The sequence below is a fragment of the Bombus pascuorum genome, chromosome 4 (assembly GCF_905332965.1).
Source record: "Bombus pascuorum chromosome 4, iyBomPasc1.1, whole genome shotgun sequence".
Taxonomy (NCBI): Eukaryota; Metazoa; Arthropoda; class Insecta; order Hymenoptera; family Apidae; genus Bombus; species Bombus pascuorum.
This window is the reverse complement of record NC_083491.1, coordinates 6,423,736-6,436,776: the sequence shown is the minus strand read 5'-3', so window position 1 is coordinate 6,436,776 and position 13,041 is coordinate 6,423,736. Positions and strand designations below refer to the sequence as shown.

The window sequence follows — 13,041 nt, the reverse complement described above, 5'->3', positions numbered from 1 at the left end:
AATTTGCTCCTTTTCCAGCAATTTCCCCCCCGTAATCCCTTTGAAACTTCAATTTCATAGGTAAAAAAATCGTCGGGTCGAGTTGGAAAAAAATCCAGCTGCCTTTTAATGTTTTACATGGTGCAAACTGACGATGTGGTACCAACGACGAATCCTAACCATTTTCCGTGTGCTCATCAGCAACGCGAAGCAAGTCGCTTATTGGTCTCTCAGGGAGCAATTACGCGGTAGTAATTTCCGCGGCGAGCGTGTCCCCGACGATGAACACACTAGCTCGAAAAACTTTTCAGCATACGCTCGGATCGAGGACAATTGCGTTACACCGGGCGCTTTGACAACAAACGTTGCTCCGTTGCATCGCCTCCCACGTAAACGCGGCGACATTTCGTTCCCGTGTGCGACACACGCGCGCGCCAACCCTTTTATTTCGAAGCAAAAAAGTCAGCGTCGAGACCAACGCAAACAGACCGGTCGCGAGTACCGGAGAAAAATGAATGTTTGACGCGGTTCGTGAACGAGAAACAACGTTACAGACATCTTGGGAACGGGTCTGCAATTTATTTAGAGTCACGTACGTGCTACACGCGAGCAATAACAAAATTTCCCTCGGCGCGGCCGGTAGAGAAAGAGAAAAGAAAAAAAAAATCTTCCGAGTGTCCTTCGTGCGTGTACGTTAATGAAATTCTCGAACGATATTCGACAATTAACAACCCTTCTGTCTTGACAAATTTTCAAGTTACCGGTGCTAGTAGCGGCAGCCACGAGAGAAAAAGAAGCGACGAAGAGATAGCGCGGTGGAAGGAAGGGTTCGAAGGTAATTCAGGCAGCCCCCGGGTCGAAACGAGATTTGCATTGAAACTCAAGGCTGCGTGGAGGGGAAAGAAGTAAGTTTTCCGCAGGTTGAGGTGGCGGCAACACGCTACACGATCCCATTACTCTGAGCCTGGCCATTATTATATTTTGTATTTAAGTAAACTTCGATAGTTGCTGCTCTGCTCGAGTTACCATAACGATCCCGGAAGAAGTTTCAAGCGGAAGAAGGGAAGGCTTTTCTTATCCATCTCCGTTTCCACAACGAACCGAATCAACGAGGTCGCGTAAAACGATCCCCCTTTAGCCTTTAAAGTAAGCATTCAAACTTCCTCGCATCCTCCCCTCGCGATTCCGCAATATCGAATCGATCTATTCAATTTTGCCAACCGCGAAGAGATAGAAGTTCACGAAGAACGAAGCGAAGGCAAAACAATGCCCAGCGAGGTTTCTCGGTTCAATTTTACCACGCGATCGAATCAGAGGCTATTTTCCGTGAAAACGGAGAAAACCTCCCATACTTTTCCTCTCGGTTTCCCCGTTTCGAGTTTCGTTACGGCACACCTTTGTAAAGCTGGCTAAAAATTATTCGAAACTTCTCCACCTCTGGTTGGTACCGCGCGAACAAAGGTGTCGGGTTGACACGGAGGAAAAAGGAAAGAATGGAAACACGGTCGAGGGGATAGTTTTTGATGCTGAAGCGGGCTTGCCACGCTACGAACAACACCGTCTCTCGACGACGTGCTTATTAAGATTATAAATTAACGCACGTCAGCGTCGACTTTTCTAGCTGGTAAGCCTGGAAAACGCGTTAATTCTTCGCTCTTGGGAAGCACGTAAACGTTTCGCTCTTTCACTGTCCACCACTGTTAAATCATTCATACAGCATCCTGTTTTCGCGGTATCTCGCTAAGAACAACGTCATCGACGTTCGCTGAATACACTTTTCCGTTTTATCGAGTATAAACGTGAATACGAATGAAAGTATCGGATTTCTGTAATGGCGAACAATGTTCTAATCAAGGTATATTATGCGCGCTTAGGACGATACGAACGTTTCAGGGAATGATTTTCACGGTAAGACGCGCGATGTATCGCTTAAACGCGGTTCTTCTTTTTAACGTTACGACTACCGAGATTTTCAAAGCAGCCGATTAGTAATTTTTTTTATAGAAATGTTAAAACTTTGTTGAATATAATGCGCGTTCCTCTTCCTTCGTTCTATATATTTCCACACACCTGCTGCGTTTATTTCGTTGGTACGAGTTTTCTACCTTAGTCGTGGTCAGTTATAGCGCTGGAAGCTGTTGGAATTTTCAATAAAATATTTTCATAATATTCTATGACAGTTTTGCTGGTTTCTGTGTGAAAGTTGAAGACTGAAAAAAGGGGGTAAAAGTTGTTGGAACATTGTGACCGCCGAAAAAACGCAGTCGCGAACGCGGCCAGGTCGTAAAGCGAAGATCCTTTCAGAAGTTTCGCGATCGCAGTATGTTCAGCTTTAAAAACTTCGGGAAACCGCGCCGCCTTCGCATGAAATCCGTCGTACGATCTTATTAAAGCATCGTACTTAAAGTTCCCAATGGCCGTCGGGAAGTTAAATGAAAATTTGTAAGCTCCGGCAAAACCTCCCTTGGGGACGTGCTTTTAATCTTCAGCGTCGTGTGAAACATTTTCTGTCAAGGATCCTCCTATCGTTTCGCAACCTCGCAAGGATATTAGATATGCGCTAACCACATATTCGCTAACGAACTCTCAATATTATCGAATCAAACGTTTCTCTTCCTTTCGTGAGAAATTCAACTCTCAAAGGCTATTCGCGAGAATTTGCTTTCCGTGTTATTAAAAAGTGCAGCTATCGGTGCTTTTTGACTTTTTCGATATTTATTCGGAAAACGTTTAATCGCATTTGTTCGATTTTATCGAGCTCTTTAGATTACAAAAAAAAAAAAAAAAAAAATACATCGAAATAAAATTTCACTCGCGAGAAGATTAACGTGATTTCTTTATCTTTTAAACATCACAAAAATTGACATAAAAATGTTCCCTCGTCTCGGAAACTCGGCACTTTTCAAGAATTCCTACGTCTCCTTGGTCTCGTCGTGAAACAAACTTCTGAAAGACAGAACTGCTCGATCGGCGGTATTCTAAAGCGTGAGCTCGCGTTTCGATCGCTAGCAGCCTACGAACCAGCTGACACGCACAATACGATAACTATGCCCGCTGCTGCGAATGCGGCCGATTGCATTTGCGAAGGGAAACGGGTCGTATGTAGGCCATGGGACACGGGTCCTTGTGTCTGTCGAGCAGCATGCGCGCTAGACCTACATTAGGGTGGCCCAAGTTCACCTTCCACCGCATCGCCATGGATGCTCGCTTTTCCACGCATCCCTTCCGGTCGAATTTACGGCTCAACTTCCGTCGACTCGTGCCATTAAACGTCAGCCTCGCGTCGTCGACGGAATTCCAGATTTGCCTGCTAGCAAGACGACGCCCTACAGATTTATCGCGTCGCGTCTACGATACGACGAGTTACGACTCCGTTTCTCGACGATACAGCGACAAACAATTTTCATTCCTCCCTTTAAATATCGAAAATAACGGAGAACAAAGTGACTGGCCTTGAAATTTTATTTCCCATTTGCTTCTTATTTTCAAAAGATCGTAGAATCGATAAAACGTCAACGAGTTACACCGATTTATACGGATATTTCTTCGCGCGTAAAATTTCATTTGGACTGTTATTCGCCGCTCAACGTGTAGCTCGATAGATTAAAACTCGAAATTCAATATGGAACGGGTCGTTAAAAAATATTTAACAAGCAGTTTCAACGTGAAATATAGCTCGCTTATTAAGCAGAAAAATAAAACAGGAAGGCCATTAGCAAAAATTCCTGTGACACAGCGACTCGATAAGCTTCGTCCAGCCCCTTGCAACGGTACACGCTCGTAATACATTAATAAGGTCACAGACTAACATGCGTCGATGTAGTTGCCTCGACACCCATGACCTGATTCTGCGAATTAAGTAGCTTCCGATTATTAAAGCCGGCGTTATGACGATTTATTGTAGGCATTCTATTGGAAACGCATTTTCAGCCGGCTACTGTATCGTTTTTATCTTCCATCGTTATCTGCGTGTTTTCGTTGCGTGCATGGAAATAATGGCAGATATCTTTTTCATAGAGTTACGTAGTTGTCTTTTGTCTCGTTTCCTTTTCTCTATCAACTCCAATGTTGAAGAACGAATGAGAATACTGTACAATATGCTGAACATCCATTTATAAATTTATCGTTGATTATTAGCGTTTCAATTACTTCTTTAATATTCAAATTTGGCGAAAATTCGACGTCAAGATAAATACGAGATGAATCTACCGATGGGAACTCGAATGGCGCGATATCGACGCGTCCGGAATTACTCGCAGCTAGATATGCCTTGCGGGCAACCAGTTGCACGTGTTCGTAGCTAGTGCAAGTTATGACCGTAGAAATTTTCTTCGTTTCGTTCCGAGGCTGGACTAAAATCGCGCGATAACCCCCACGCGCGCGATTGTTCGTGTAGCGATTATAATTATCGAAGTCACTTGACGATGAACGTGTCTCGTTTGACATCAACTGATGTTTAATGAGTTATCCGCAGCTCGCTTCACTTCCGTGCCACTTCTTATCGAGAAAATTTAATTTGCAGACTGAAAAATGTCCCCTTCCGGGATGAACGAATTCCCTGTCCCAGGAATCAAGTCCCTGAGAAACAACCGGGCAGTGTATGAGAATATTTTACGTTCGAGTACTTCACGGTGGTTGAGAGATTGCTTATGCATTACTTTACGAGACAACTATGTTTATGGTGTTACGTAATAACCGGCATGTACCTACTTTCAGTTTTAACGTCCTGCGGGACCCATATATCTTTCTAATACGGTGCCGCTGCCAAATATTGGTCGGGTAAACACTATACCGACGTAGTTTATCGCAAAATCGGGCCTTTGAGCGCTTTAATAAAATTACCCTGTACGGCTTGCCTCTATACCATTACTTGCTTAATATACATACTCTACAAGAGTAGTGCCATAATTTATTGTATTCGTATTTCGACTCGACGGGATAAAGCTAGCCGAAAGAAACTTCTTAATCCGGTCTTTGAATAAATAATACCCTGCAAGTGATTAAACGTATTCTTTCTTTACCATGAAGGTGAACGGATACGCTTCACAACGTCCGATGTAATCGTCTAGGATTAACCGTGGATTAACGCTCCCCCTGCTTCCAGCCTCTTAAACCACTTAATTCGTAATTCAGGCCGGTGTCTAATTAGATAATTAAATTGGATCGCCGTGACGGTCGAACCGCGGATCTTTTGATCATCTTGAGCTGACTCTTAATCTCTTAATACGAATCTCGGCTTCGACTTCTCGCCCCGACGAATACAAACAACCGTATCGTTGTGCAAACAGCTTCGTAAATGCCATAACTATGACCGAATAATTTAAATAACTTGTGTACGGTTAATTATCGAATTTCTCTTAATGCACCATTCCTCCCTCGATAACGATAATTTGTGGACTCGATGCGACGAAAACGCTTGTGCGTGATACGTTAGTTACGAGTTTCCTTTGTGAATAGGGGAAATCGAACGAGTTGCCGCTGTTGCGAAAACTATTCAACGCAGATGAGAGTAATTGTAGAATGACGTATATTATCGGAAATGTAGCCGTATGGTAAATGTACAACGTATGATAAGTCAGTCGAAGGAATATTCGTAATTTTAATTGTCGACAAGGATTAAATTATCCTGTAATGAATATCGACGGTTCGTGTTACTAAAGGGGAAATAAGAATTCTGTCTTAATAATGCGATCTTATGTTAGTAAGAAAATACGTGAAAGTTATATCTAGAATTTATATATTTGAAACGAAGGAAAGGGAAAAAAAGGAAAAGAAGAAAGGAGACACGGTGGGAAAGGATTGTAAAAAGAGGATTTTCTCCTCGGTTAAATTTAATAAAATACGAATAGAACGATTGTGATGAATATAAGATAAAACTGTTGAATTGGAAATATCCGCTCGAAAAATCTCTTTATGAAAGCGGAGCTGTGTTTCAAAATAGTTCAAATGGTTACGTAAGCATCTCTTACTTATTATCCAATTACTCCCCGCGAAATCGGAATATCTAACAATTAATTTCACGTGCGCGCCAGAACAAGCCTCGCAGGAGTCTCTGCTCCGCAGGGTTAATTATTCAAACTGATTAATCGTTCTGTAATTATGCATTCGGACCACGTTTCATAAAAAGAAACCACCCGCTCTCGGCCCTTTCTTTCCTTCCCGGCAGGCTGCAATTAATAGCGCGTTATCTTTTCTACTTAACTGCTTTTTTTCTTAATTATAATTTCCCGTTGGATTCTACGGATTCCTCGATTCTTATAGAAGCCTCTCTTCTCCCAATTAATCGAACGTTCAGATTAAAAGACAATCAAAGACACTTTTTCTTCGCGATTTAATTATTTCAATCTCTCTGCTTATACTTTGTTCTGCTGGAAAGAACGGCGTACCGTTCTCTGTTAATTAAAGGAACAAGTGTCTGTGAAAGATATTACGTGTCTCGCGTTAAATCGTCCAGGAAGTAAACCAGCAAGCCGGTGTTCTGTAAGACCACGCCGGTTTCCGTCTCGCGATCGTTAAACGTCGAATCACGACAACGACGAGAAGGTCCGGAAAAAGTGACATCAGACTGAAAATGCATTTCCATCTGTCGTGCACACTGACCCACTTTTCCCGTTTTCCGCTCCCACAATATGTTCGCATTACCCGCGTTCGATACGTTCCTCGCATTTTCCATCGTTCGCTTCCAGCCACCAGACCTTTTAAGTCAGCTTTTTAATTTCTCCCCAACCATTATTCTCCGATCATTATTATTCTGTTTCCCGTTTCTATCTTTCTCCCACCCTTTTTTGATTTTGGCTGACGAAGTTTATTACAGTTCTTTGGAGAGATCGTATGATATTTTGCGAATTCGGAGCTCAAAAGCCCGGATATGTTCACCAGGAAAGGAGCACACGGAGTTATGGTTCGACGAGATTCGCCTATCTCTATGGGGGGAAGCAATCACCATCAATTAAGCGAAATCTACCAAGTCGAAATCTGTTTCGCGTCCTGGGGTGCCAAGAGGATGGCTCAAAGCTTATTGCAAGTCAAAGCCGATCCCATAGGATACATCGGAGAATGCAGTCTTGTCTCTGGTTTATGCATTTCTGACGACCATATCGATTTGACTGCCGTCGATTTGAAATCCACGCATCGTGTCCTATGCATTAGGAAACTCTGTTAAAGTATAAAATTAACCTGCTACTTTTGCACGAACGTTCAATTACCTTTACCTACTTCCTTGATATGGCGCAACAGAAACACGACGAGTCTCGAGCAAGGGCGAACGCTGAGTGATCGCGAAACGGTTATTGATAAAGAGAAAGTTTGCCAGGACGAGGCAGCTCGAACGAAACACGCGGAAACTTTTTTTAATATCACAACAAGCAATATTTTTTAGATTACGAAGAGGAAAGATACTAAAAGATATTTGTTTAGCTCGAAGACAAAGAGGATAACTTTTGTAACGTAAGATTGATAATAGACGACATATCGAAGTTAAAATTTCTTTGCCTATTAAAAAATAGAAAGCGTAAATTATCAGCTTCTTCCTCTGTAGTTTTTATATGTGTATAAACGTTTGTTACAAAAATCTGTTTAACTATCGTTAAACGACCAATGGCACAATCTAAGACTTTCGCGCAGTATTATTCGCACAATATTAACATTCAAGTCACGACCACAACGTCGGAAGTCAGAATATAAATGAATTATAATTTGCCACGAATCTCGCGGAGACTGAAAGCTGCGCAAATATTTGATATAATCGTGACGAGTAGGGAAATTATTTTTCGATGCAAACCAAGTAGAGAGCCATCGCTCTTTAATCAAAGTTAAGCAAAAATATGTGTGTGATTTTTGTTTTAAACTTCCCAGCATTATGCAATGGATCTTTCATAACATTGCATTTTAATTGCGCTCGATTATCACTAGCGAGGCAACGCCAGCGGGAAATGTGGCTCGTTTGCATACGTAATCCTCCGTGAAAATCTCGCGTTACAACAAACCTACCCACTTATACATATTCACCGACAGAAAAATCCATTTCCATATGTAACGTTTCATCGAATCGAGGAAACTGCCGTGACAGCAGCGATTGCGTATTTTTCGTTTGACGTTACCCGGCGTACAATATTGTCAGACCATCGTACGCTGTAATAACATCAGAAGACCAACAGTCGACGATAACGTAGAAGGATTTTGCAAATATACCTTGTTGCTTCGCGCTAGGTTCGTTTCGTTACAAAATAAGGAAACTCGATCGAGTTGACGAATATCTAACTCGGAGACGAGCGTATTCCTTCGGGTCGAAATACACGAATGGTGTGATCATGTTCTATATTGTAAAGTTATAACATGCGAATTAATAAACAATACATAATACGCGTAAGAAAATGACGATGTACAGATGACGAAAACTAATATCCTTCGATCGTAGTAAATAAGTAATTGTAAATTTCTGACGTGAAAATAATAGTGATCGAATTTGTTGAGGTTGACTGATAGAGGAACGAGTGGATGAATTTGTAATAGAAAATATATTGAAATAAATATAGGTAGAAGTATAAGTAAGTATTAGGTCGTGCGAAAAGTTTCTTTCGTTTTATAAGGAAATAACGAATGCACATTTTTCGTTTTACATTATTTTGTCGAATTACGTATGATCCATTCTGTTCTATCAAGATAAAGATTACAACGTTCGACAGATTAGGTTTCGTGTTTGTAAAAGACGTGTCTGTAAAAGAAAGACACTTTTCGGACAACCTAATATAAGTATTAGTGTATACTGCTCGTATCTTCACTCTTCCAGTGTTACAGTACAATAGAAGAAACTATGATAAGGAGAACGTGTAAATATTTATAGCAAAGGACATCACCAAAGAGGTAACCTTGTAGCCCTAGGTGAAGGCTACAAGAAACAGCAACAGAAATCTACTTATAGCCCTTTTGTTTCTAGACCTTGTAACCCAAAACAAGAATTATATTCAAGGGCACAATAATATGGACCTCTCCTTATTTCGAATGCTTTTGTTTCACTAAATTCTATTTTCTTCGTAACAAACAGGTCTCCAGGTCACGGATATACAAAAGAAAAGGTGTAGAGTTTTCCTCGAAGTAATCACTTCGACAGAATTGACGGAGAAGAACGCTAACGGAGTTAATATTCAATCGCAGTGTGCAACAATACGCGAAAGCGTATGCAGTCAAAGTTTCGAGTAATTCGAACAAGGAGTAAATGAAACGTAACGATCATAGGACTTCCAGTTGACGCGTCTGGGTCACCGACAAACAAACTTTCCCCTGTGGGATAACGCATCCGCATATAGAACAATATTTAGGTATCAGCGGGCAATAGCTAGACTGGAAAGCCATGGCCAGCGTTTGCACGCGGCCGACACTCTCCGGTGAAAAGTTGAGCTTCGAAACCACGGGAAACCCGAAGCTAAAAGCTCGCTGTTTCCCTGGTTCGTCTGGAAAATGTTTCATAGCTCAACGAGAGGCTTTCAACGGTAACTTTCTACTCCTATAGAGTTACTCGCGTCAGGAAAATCTTTTCCCTCCTCCGTGTTCCTCCATTTCGTACAATCCGCACGTTTGCAAGGATCGATTGTGTTCATGCGATACAAATAAAAACGAAAAAGATAAAATTCAACCTCGATGAACTCAAAGGGAAAATAGGATGGTAAAAAAAGACCGCTTCCGGAGATTTTATATTTTTCAATTACAGAGCTCGCGATTTAGCACTCGCGGCGTTTATCGTTGCGTTTAGTGCGGCATTTGTATTCTTTTCCACTAGAAATGTACTCTTTTAATATCTTGGCGAGTACATTGTTTACTGCACAAGTTCAACGGTTATAAACAGCCTTTGAATGTAACTTATTCGGTATAAATTAGGAAATGGGTTAACGTCTAAATTTCGACGGTTGTGTGACGAGATATTTACAATAGCGGCATTTTCCAAAAATATCTCAAAATAATAATCCCATGCAAACGCTTTGAGTCTTCGTCACGTATGTCCGCCTTTTAATCTCGATTCTGCGAAAGAGCTTGGTGAAACGAAAACCACGGCTTTTATCGCTTTTGCTTCCATTTTTGTCTTTTTTCTTTTTTGCTTTTTCTCCGGTACATGACACCAAAACGCGGACGAGTCACGCCAACTTCCGCGTTCACCGACGCGTGTATTCACGATCATAACCCGACAGTATCGCGAAACCTTCGAAACAGAAGCGTACCGTGCTGCTTTACGGCTTTGTCCTCCGCGGCCGAAATCTTCGTTGGCTGCGCGATAGAATCCACGGAACGTGGGTTTCGCGGTAAATGGAAGTGCAGCGCGAACTTCTGCAACGGCACTTTGCCTGCACAAAGTTTTTCAGGCCAAGAATTTGCATGCATTTCTGTCCCAAGCAAAGTAGCTTGCAAGTTTCGAATTACCAGGCATTACGTGCCGCCTTCTTTCCCTTGTACATCCCGCTCGGTGATTCTTCCGTGTTTCTGTCCGACCAAACAACCGAGATTATTACGGAAAAGTTGCTTGGCCTTCGGCTGACTTCATCGACGACCAACGTTTTATACTAGCCACGTTCGGAAGGTTGACGATGAACGAGTTAGGACGAAATATCGTTGTAACAGAAGCGTAAACTTCCCTTCACAAGTACCAACAACAAGATAAAAGTTTACTCGTTTCGCTCGGCTCACAGGGTTAAGCAAACTGCAAACAACGTGTCGTTCGCGGATTCGTGGCTATTTATTCGAGCTACATTTTGCACGCGCGAAAGTCATACGGTGGATAAGTCGGTAGGGGAATTATTCGAAGAATCCAATCGGAAAGTTATTCGTCAGGGAAGTTGAAGATATCCGATCTCGTTTTGTTCGTACTCGTTTCTGGTTTCCGTGCACCCTGGAACGCGGATCTTATCGCCTAAACTTCCTTCTTCTTTCACTCGGTCATGATTCAAAGTATATTCTCCTGATGGAACTCCATTTGTCGAAAAATTGTTGGCCGAATAAAACAGACAGTAGAACAGATTAACCGTGAATCCTCTTTCGATTTAACAAGTTTCCAAGTTATCCCGGGGATTTTTTTTTAAACGAAACGCCATGCGGACCATCACGTGAACGAACTTTTCGGGAAATGAGATTTCGGAATAAACGCCTCCGTTTCCCGCTCGGCGAAGAAAGAGATCCAAAAGTTCTCTACGAAACTTCGGAATTTTATTTCCACTGCTTCGTATTCGTTCACTGTCTGTCACTCTGTTCCGCTGTTTCGCAATTCGTCCGCCCCGTAAAACCGATGAAAAAAAGGTATTCGATCTGATAAGAGAGTCGTTCAAGACTCTTGTAACGCACACGTGCTTTATATATAAAACAAACAAACAAAAAAAGAACAAAAAGGAAAAAGAAAAATATGTTTGTAAAAGTACTGCGATTCACCGAACCATCGCTGCAAATATAATATGTCCTCTTCGAGACACACCAAGAGAAATACCGAAGAGAGTATAAACTGAAACGTAGAGAAATACAGGAAATATATTTCGTTAATTCTCTAATTTACTCTCTGTTATCAGTTTATTACATCTACGCAGACCTGAAGCGAAAAGCATTCGAGAGACGACTTTTAAAATTTCCGAGCGTTTGCATTTATTATTGAGTTAGAGAGAAATTCGCATGGAGAAGGAAGAAATAAAGCTGAACCCTTATCTCGTACGTGCTACATAACGTTTGTATTTAAACTTATAGTCCGTCGAGGTCTATCCGCCTCGAGGAACTTATTGCGTGAGAATGGAAAGAAATGAAAGAAGGCGAGCCATAACCGTGGGACAATATAAAATTTCCATATTTAAATTTCCTTCTTCAGCCGCGTTTTTACGATTCACCCGGCCACTCTTGCGAATATCCTACATTTTGATTAAAATCACCACTCACTTACGAGAACAGAGGAGAGGAAAAAAGGAGAGAGTCATCTAATTCTTCTAAAGTCGGTTTCTCGATAATTAGCTTCCTTCGAGATGATCGAGGAAAGCGGTAACGTGCAGATACGATGGTGATCGATTGAAAGAAAAACGAGCCTCGCCTTGGTACCGCGAGAAAGACAGCTTGAGCACGAGAGAAAAAATTAACGTTTCTTGCTGTACTCCAGCGTAGTAAGTTAGCAGCTATCTGTGAAATACGAGAAAAGTTCCACCACGGTCCATCCGGGGCTTCGAGCTGACGCGAAACCCCGCCACCGACTTGACTTCGTTTTCCTTGCGGCTGAATAGAAATCGTCCCGTCGACTCTAACGGTGTGGAAAACACACAGAGATGAAATTTTTCCGCGTGAAATTCGGCTATCGAAAAGGAATATCCTAGTGCATTGCATCGATCTCGGAGTCATCTTGTCGGGCTGCCGCTTCACGTTCCGATCTTTCTACTATAAACTTTAAGGTGATAGTAGAATTCCCCTTGAAAACTTTTGAAACTGTGCCGCGCGGCGAAAGATCTTCTCGTACGGTCGAATTCTTTGAAAATTGAATCGAGTCGCGCTCGGTTTGTTCCACACGCGTTACATAAATACTCGTGTAGAGATCAATGACTTGAACACACCCAGAATTTCTATGAATAGTGGGCGATGCGATGAATCGATGTCAATTACCGAAGCAACGTTTCCATGTGTATCTGCGTACAATTGCTGTGTTTAACGAGAAACCTATTCGAGACGGGTATAAATATACGATGACGGAATATTGAAATTAACGACAGGATGAAATGCGATAGAATAAGATAAAATAAAACGAAACGATGCTGATATACATTTATGTAATTTATATAGCTGCCTAAGCAGCCAAGTGTGCGTCGTTCGAGTTCAACCACCCGTTCGTGTACGGAATAATAGAAACCCTTTAAAACGAAAGCCTCTCGTCGATGAAGCTGCTTCTAACATCGTAAATCTCGCACAATCTCTAGCGACCATATACCTCGAGGAAAAGCACCATCCTGGATTTCTCGTGCTTCAAAGTGGAATATAAAATAGATCCGTAGTAATTGTCAGATATTTTGCCTTGCTTGGCGTTGGTAGCAGCCATCAGTCGGGATAAAAAACCTACCG

General features: G+C 41.9%; 2 protein-coding genes across 2 annotated transcripts in view; both read right to left on the bottom strand.

The window, feature by feature from the left end:
- The window catches only part of LOC132906030 (uncharacterized), a 171,758-nt gene that overhangs the window by 32,781 nt on the left and 125,936 nt on the right, over positions 1 to 13,041 (bottom strand). The window lies entirely within an intron of this gene.
- Positions 1 to 13,041, bottom strand: part of LOC132906031 (uncharacterized) — a 57,639-nt gene that overhangs the window by 36,524 nt on the left and 8,074 nt on the right. The window lies entirely within an intron of this gene.